At 45.9% G+C, this 8,160-nt stretch overlaps 1 pseudogene; it reads right to left on the bottom strand.

Annotated features, from left to right (window-relative positions):
* Window positions 1-710: 710 nt before the first annotated feature.
* LOC147982282 (F-box/FBD/LRR-repeat protein At1g13570-like) lies at window positions 711-3,702 on the bottom strand (annotated as a pseudogene).
* Between the last annotated feature and the right edge of the window lie 4,458 nt (window positions 3,703-8,160).

Below are 8,160 nucleotides of genomic sequence, written 5' to 3'. Positions count from 1 at the left end.
TAATTTCGGACGTATAGAAATGTAGACATGGAGATGCGGCCATGGCTGAAGAATAACTGGCTAGTAGCTGCAGCTTATTCCAAGAGCGATATTTGATTAACACCTGAATCAATAGTTTTGAATTCTTTAGAATTATTTTAAGTAAAAACCTGGTTCCTGTTCACCTCAATACGAGAAACCACAGTGAATAATATTGAAGCAACATATTAAAACCAGGTGATTTCCCTTATACCGAACATTCATTCATCATGAAACCAATGTAAACCATTCTGATAATTCTTTGATTTCCAAAGGTGTACTGATTCAGGCATGTGTTGCTTTGATCTCAAAACTGCAGGCTTCTTACATGCACATGCATAAAGTAAAAAATTAAGGTACCATTTGGTGTCTTTGATTCAGTCTTGTTGACACAACATGAAGGTGCCTTCATAAATGTGATCACTTCTGAAGGACACATATTTACTAGAAGCACAATATTGTCATATAACAAGTTAACAACACAGGGACAGAACTGGACAAGCTAAACTGATGCCGTCCCACCGGATGTTCTCAACAAAGCACACTACCTCTACCTGATGATTCGGGTCAAATGCACCCATACATTATATATAACCACCAGCTAGCCCTAGTTGGTACATTTGCATAAACAGAGCCAAAATAATTCTACCCGCAGCAAATTAGATTGGCAAAGTGATGAGGGAGCATACTTATCATGTAACAATGATCTTGGCTCCGGGAGACACCCTCGGCAGAGCTAATAGCTTGGTAAGAACCATGCTGCGGTCTGTTTAACCCTTTCACTCTAATTTCACCTCTTCCAAAACAGGTGCCCAGCTCAGTAGCTTTGCCACGAAATCGACTTCATAGTTCAGACCCCCAAAATGTTTCACATTGGCCGTTACGAGATGGTCCATTTGCATTTCCCGGGTAAGCTCTTGAATGCTAGCCTGATCCTGATACTGCTCCCATGTGATCCTAGGCTAACTCTGCATTTTAATTATTTTCTCAGAACCCATTTTTTTTTAGAAAAGGAGGATAACCCCGGCCTCTGCATCTGGACGATGCATAAGGCGATTTTATTAATTATTCTCACAAGACCTTACAAAGTAATACAATAGTAAGACTAAAGCCGCCGTCTAAGTAACAAACTGTCGCTACACCTATCCGGTTGATGAAGGGGCGCAGATAGTCCGGGCCTAATACCAAACAGACATCGTAGCCAAACCTAACATCTAAGACCTGAGGTCTCATCCAGGACGCCTGCCGGGCATGGTCTCACCGGTCCGGCGTGCTCTCATATGGCCACCGCCGCCAACTGCTACCGCTCCATCTTCAGAACTGCACTGATGCATCAACCTTGCTTGGTCCAGCTATCGTCGAGCCATCATGGCGCCCAACGGCACCTCCTCCCTGCGCGCAAACAGCTGAGCACGTCACGGTCGTCACTGATACACGTCAGCACCATGTTGCCAAGTACCACCAGCCGACACAGCTTGAAGTCTTTGGAATATTTGTCGTGCGTAGCCCCTGCTGACCAGGCATGACAAAGCGTAGCACCTATCGGTCAGGCATGACTTGACATCTTCACCGAAGCTCCGTGCAAGACGAAGCCGCTCCACCTCCTGCCTCTGACTTCCAGCTCTGCTCCATAAACGATGCTCCCAAGAGAGAAACGACACCGCAGTGCCGCCATCGTCCGATCTGGAACACCAGGTCTTAGGGTTTCCCCCGGAGCAGCATGAGTTGGTCGACAGTAGTTACACGACGATGCTTTCATCAAGGTAACGGCGTAGAACGCCGCCATCGCCTGCCATCGGCTCGGTTTTCACCGGCAACTATGTCTCCCTAACTCGCAGCCGGGACTAGATGATGGATCTCGAGATCGAATCACCAAGTCTCTGGTCGGCCACCTCCGACGAAGAAGATGACCACCACCACTAGCTACAGCGGCCAGAATAGATCTGCCATGTGCCGCCAAGCAGTCCACCAGGTCCTCGACGCCGTCGCCGATCTAAAGCCAGATGACATGCCGCCGAAGACCACATCGCGCCGCCGCCCGATCCAGGCCAGCCGCCGCAACAGCCGCCCATGGCCCGAGGCAGGGCCGACCGCCGCCGCCGTCGAAGCCATCGCCGCCGCTTTTAGATCGGCCATACCTCCATGCATGTTGGGGCATCGCCACCCCTGAAACGCGGGAGGGAGGAAGAGCCCCCGCCACCGCCGTCGGCCTCCGGGCGCAAGCCGGCGGCGTCCTCTGACGGCGGCGGGAGGAAGGGAGGAGGATCGGGTGGCCTCTCGAGTGGCGGCTGGGAAGACCTCCGGAGTCGCCTGGAGGAGCGACCCGGGAGGCAGATTGACGAGCAGAGTGACGAAGGGAAATCTTGATCAAATTCAAAACAAATCTGATGACGGACTGACAGCAATTCGATCAGTTCCACCGCGTGTCCGCTTCAGTAATCTCGTTCGTCGACCACGTGTGTATATGTTGTCCTCGTTGCGCCATTTTCCCAGTCTTCGCGTTGTTTTTCTCCCATGATAGGATCAGACTGGGCTGCAAACTCCGTAGAACCCATTAGCCGTAAACACAACGAATTAATATGGATTGGGTGACCGAGCAAGGGAGAGGGTTTACAGGGGCATACGTACCCATAGCTCAAGCATCTTTAAGTTAGGGGCATTCTGAAACAATGAACAAGTTGCCGAGATTTGTCTCTGGTCCCAAATGCATATGCCAAGATAAATATTCTCCAGGCGATGAAACATGACAGGGAACTTCGTAACTATACATCCTTTTGTTAGATACTGCAACACGAAAAGAAAAAGGAAATGGTAACATAGATTAGTAAAAAGGCACAAGAAGGCCATAGTAATGCTGGAGCTAATAATACCTCACCTTCCGGAGAAGAGAGCCACTAACTGAAAGTGTTTTTACGTCACTTAGGCTTCCCAATAACCCTTGTCATGTGCAATTGGAACAGATTGATATGCTTTAGCTTTGTGATCAAGAGAGAAAATGGCCACCTCCAGATTAGGAGCATCCAACTTAATGTCTTCAAACTCCCCTTCAACATTAAGAAATTCCAGTTTAGGAGCTTGAATGTTTAGACAGCAGATGCCCTCCACAGAAGTTAATATCAAATCAGTCAGTACAGGGCAGGACGAGATCAATGTTTGGATATCCATGTCTGTAGAGGAGAAATTTTCCAGGTTGAGGTCAGTTAGGCTCTTGAAACCTTGGAATACCCGGGGCAAGCTGATGATGCAGTTTTGTAGGTCCAGAGACTCCAGACCGCCGATAGAAAAGAGGTATGAGGGAATCCTATACCTTGGCCCTGAGTTCAACTTGATTATAACTGATCTTGGTGATCTCCTTGACAGCATGAGCATCCACCTACCGAACTCATCATGGTAAGTTTTGTTGCCTGAAATATCAAACTCTTCTATAGTTCCCTTGTGGAGTAATAGCACCATATCAACCAACGTAACGAACTTGGTTCGTGTGAAATTTTCTTCGCGCAGAGATATCTCTGGCATATTACCCCAAGCATCCCTCCAAGTACTTAATAAGGTTCTAGTCCTAACAGCTTCTTCAACATTCAAACGGGAGAGGATGTCGCCCTTTATCTCTGGAGGTAGACTGCTCAGTCTATCCGAACTCACAACAGATGTAGCTTCCGCCCTGGCCTTTTTACAGGTACGCATTGCTTCAAAATCCAGATTAAGCTGTCCTAGCATTTTCAGAATACAGGGAGCCTAAATTAGTGTGGATTCTGCTACACATAACTAAAACTGCAATACATGCAGAAATAAAATGGTGCACTGAGTAATTAGCCTGTTCATAGTAAAACAGCGAATAACCAACCGACAGATGGGAGTTAAGGCAGATGTTTTCGTTTAACAGAATTGAACTGGACTGCTGTATTGGTAAGCTAAAAATCTTGATTATCATTTGACATGCTACAAATTGGAAAGCGGTTTCTTTGGTTGAATACATGTCCAATCGTTTGAAGAAGAGGTGATTAAAATTTAAAGAAAACCTTCTATTGCAAACTAACGATTCACAAACAATTTAGGGTACATAATTGAGATGCAATCAACATGGGCAGGATGATGAAATGCAGTTCTACTTCAGGACAGAGAGTCAATTTACCCCAGCACAGGCCCTCTTTTCTTATCCTATGTGTGGACACGCATTCAAATTATTCAGTAGAAACAACGTGTTTAGTTCCAGCATTAACTAGAAGCATGACGGACATGTACAAACTTAAAGCCATGATTACGTGTGGATTATAAACTTAAAGCCATGTACTGAGTACTAGAGTCGGTTCTTAGCAAATGAAATATGCTAGGGAAATAATAATTCTGCGAAGTTAGCACTGCAGAGCTAGAGAACAAAACGCAATGTAAAAAACAGAGTAGTACTAAACTGGATTTAGGTAAGCAATCTAGACAAGCATGCGAACAGTGTTAAGATTAACTAGAACCTAGTCTAACTTCCTTGCCGCCCACATCTCCCTAGTCATCAATTAATCCTCAGGAGCAATCATGAAGTCATGCTACTGGTTGTTCAGTAAACTGAAATAGGAAGCCAACAGAGCGCCGAAGAACGCTTTCTTTAATAATAAAGGAAGGCAACGCCGCTCGCCTGCGCGCGCGGGCGCTGCCGCGCCGCTGTACCGTGTCTAGGGTTCGAATTGTGCCAGTGGTGGAAACGCCGAACTGGTCTCGTGCGAACAAGGAGGATTCCCTAATTGGGCTTGAGGAACAGGAGGTGGTGGGTGGGCTAGTCCTTATCTTGGGTTTTCATTTTCCTAGGCCAGAAACAGGGTGGGCTACTCCTTACATTGGGCTTGGGATGAATGCTTGAATAACCTGCCATTTTCGTTTTTTCCATACATGTACCTTGTTGTATACTTCTTATCAGAAAAAAAGGTTATATACTACGTGTGTACATAATTCTTTTTGGAGAAACAATGGGTATTCGGCTGAATACCCATGAAATGAACTGAGAAATGGGTATACAATTGTGGGGTGGGGGGACACAAGCAAGACACATAGGTAGGTTTTGACATACTGTTCAATGCAACGTGTTGCTTCATGTTGAGTTTCAAGTTTACTTGTTAAGACAAGAGGAAATAGGGGAGAGGGTAAAAGTGCCGGAATGGTTCTGCAGTACTCCGGAGGGGGAGATCATAATTATCATCAATTTATGGAATTGCGGTTCTGTACATCGCCGCTGCAGGCGGAACTTGAAGCATGTAGAGAAGGGATCCATCTTGCTCTCCAATGGACAAACGCTGCCGATTAATTGTTGTTGAGTTGGACTGCCTGGAGGCCACACAGCTAAGCTCATTCAAGGTGCGGACGTAGATAGATCAGCGTGTGCTATGCTGATTGAAGAAATCTAGGCTAGTCTTCGTCCTGGACCGGGGTTTTTAATCAAGCACATTAGATGGGAGCAAAATAATGGAAGCCATTACACGGCCAACTTTGGTGGAAGGGAGAGGCGTACAACCATTTGGCTTAGATCTGGACCTGGTGATGTGCTCAATATTTGTAAGGCGGACTTGCCTGCTGCTTGATTAACACAGCTCTTTTTCCATCACACACAAAAAAATATTTATTCTTACTACATCTTCCGACCGCGGTGGGCACCGCATCCCCTCCATCCCAACAAATGTGATCTGCATCGGCTCAAGGATGGCTGGCTCACCGTCAAGTGCACCGATGCCGAGAAGAGACCCACCTATCTCTTGCACAACCACTGGTAGAAAAAGGGTCTATAGTCCCGGTTCGTAAGGGCCTTTAGTCCCGGTTCCGGAACCGGGACTAAAGTGTCGGTACTAATACCTCCCCCCTTTAGTCCCGGTTCAATCCAGAACCGGGACTAAAGGCTCTCCACGTGGGCAGTGCGCAGAGCCCAGTCAGGAGACCCTTTGGTCCCGGTTGGTGGCACCAACCGGGACCAATAGGCATCCACGCGTCAGCATTTCTGTGGCTGGGGTTTTTGTTTTTTTGAAGGGGGGGGGGGGGTTGGGGGTTTTGGGGGGTTAATTTAGGTGTTTCATATATTGTGTTAGCTAGCTATAATTAATAGAGAGAAGTGTCCTCTATTATGTCCGTGCTTGGTCGATGCTACGTACTATACATACGTATAGAGAGGACTAGACACGCTGGCTAGCTAGTAAGCAAACGAAGGAAACAGAAGATCGTCATGATTATATATGCATACAGAGAGAAGTGATATCGACCACCTATCCTTCTCCGAGAGATTGGTCGAACAACAAGTTCTCGTATATCTATCTGACACTATCGGCTACATACATACAATAATCATCTCTTACAAATATAATCATACGGACTCAGGGTCCACATAGAATTCTCCGTCTTCAGGGATCACGTGGTCAAGAAAGAATGCCGCCAATTCCTCTTGAATTGCTCGCATGCGAGCTGGTGCTAGGAGTTCATCCCGCTTCCGAAACATCTAATTTGAAGAAGGGGGTCAATACATATATATATGAATGAATGAAACTCAACACAAATGATGGTAATAAAATAAAATTGTGAATGTTGTTATTTACGTACTTCATATTGTTCGTTAGAGTACCCGCCCCGCTCACAGGTCGTGTGGCGGATGGACTCGCAGATGTAGTATCCACATAAATCATTCCCTTATTCCTGCCACAACCACTTTACAAGAAATAGAGGTCAATCAAACTGATAAGCAAGAATGCTAAATGGTATTGATGAAACTAGCGCTTGAATCACTAGGAGATGCGCGGAACATGCTACTATAGTACTTACTTTCGGGTGTCTAAATTCCAGCTCCTTCGGCAGTCCCGGAACTGTTTTGGTGAATTTTCTCCAAACCCTGCCGGACAAAGAAAACAATTACTTGATATCAGGAAATGAACAAAGTTGCTGATATGGTGGATAATGATCGATTTAACTTACTTCTGGAGTATTTGAGTCATGTCCGCATAGTCCTGGGGATCTTTTCGTTTAGAGTCTAAGACGGTTACTACTCCCTGCTCAAGTTTAATCTCTAGGAGAATATAGTGAAAACTGCACACACATGCATAACTCATCAATTACATTACTATAACCTTGACTAATATATAAGGGAAACCGAATACGCACAAGACAGTAACACTCACCTGAAGTTGTAAGGAAAGAGTATTATATCTTTGTTTTGATTTATTACGAACGATCGTAGCAAGTTGGCCTCGGTAGCTGCGGCATGAAGTTTAACCTCAGTTGCATCTATGAGATATGTGTTAATGAACCCAATATCACCGACTTGTCTTTTCTTCAATTCGGCGATCTTCAATCTGCATAATATAGTGAGGATGATTATAAATACATGCAATGAAAGAGCTAAGCTATATAGAGAAACTTAATGACAAAAGTAGTACTACTTACAGACAGTAGCAGGCGACCGTTGTTTTATCGAGGGCCAATTGATTGAAAAACTGATAGAACTCCTCAAATGGAACAGGCAACAGATCAATTCCAACGAGGTCATGCTCCTTTTTAACTTTCACATACAAAGTACTCCTCCCCCCATAGTCTCTGCAGATTTTCATGTACCAATCATGCAATCTTCGCATCATCGTTGATAGAGATCTTTCATCTTTGACGAGAGGCTTCCCGTACTCGTATCTTTGTATCTGCACGTCCATGGGTTCATAATGTACTTCGTCGGGCAGGTAATCTGCAAGATTGCTATAACCGGGCACCATCCTCAGATCATTAGCGACGTTGTGGCTAGGCACCTTGAGCGGGGGGCACGATTGCTTTGCTTGTTCGCCGAGCTGGGCAATTTGTTTCCCAGCTCGTCGTTCTTTCAGCCTTTGATCACTGACAGTACTTCCCGACCGCTCCGCTTCGGCAAATTCCTTTCCAATAATGCGGTCATAGTTTCCTTTCGGCGGATCAGACTTCGGTGGTTTTGTCAGGGCAGCCAGAGTGCGCTTCACTTTCACCCGATCTACCTTCTCCTCCGGAGGTGGATGTTTCTTTGCTTTCACCCCTTCAAAGAAGTTCCTCACTTCTTCTCGCGCGATCTCGGCGTTCTCCTCCAGGGTCCTCTCATATGGTAACTTTTCTGGAGTCTTCAGAGAAGGACCGAATCTGTATGTCCTCCCGCCTCTGGTTGTA

Source organism: Triticum urartu, chromosome 3A, assembly GCF_056163025.1.
Source record: "Triticum urartu cultivar PI428250 chromosome 3A, HENAU_Tu73, whole genome shotgun sequence".
Lineage (NCBI taxonomy): Eukaryota > Viridiplantae > Streptophyta > Magnoliopsida > Poales > Poaceae > Triticum > Triticum urartu.
Note: the sequence above shows the minus strand (reverse complement) of the source record. Positions and strands in the feature narration are given on the sequence as shown.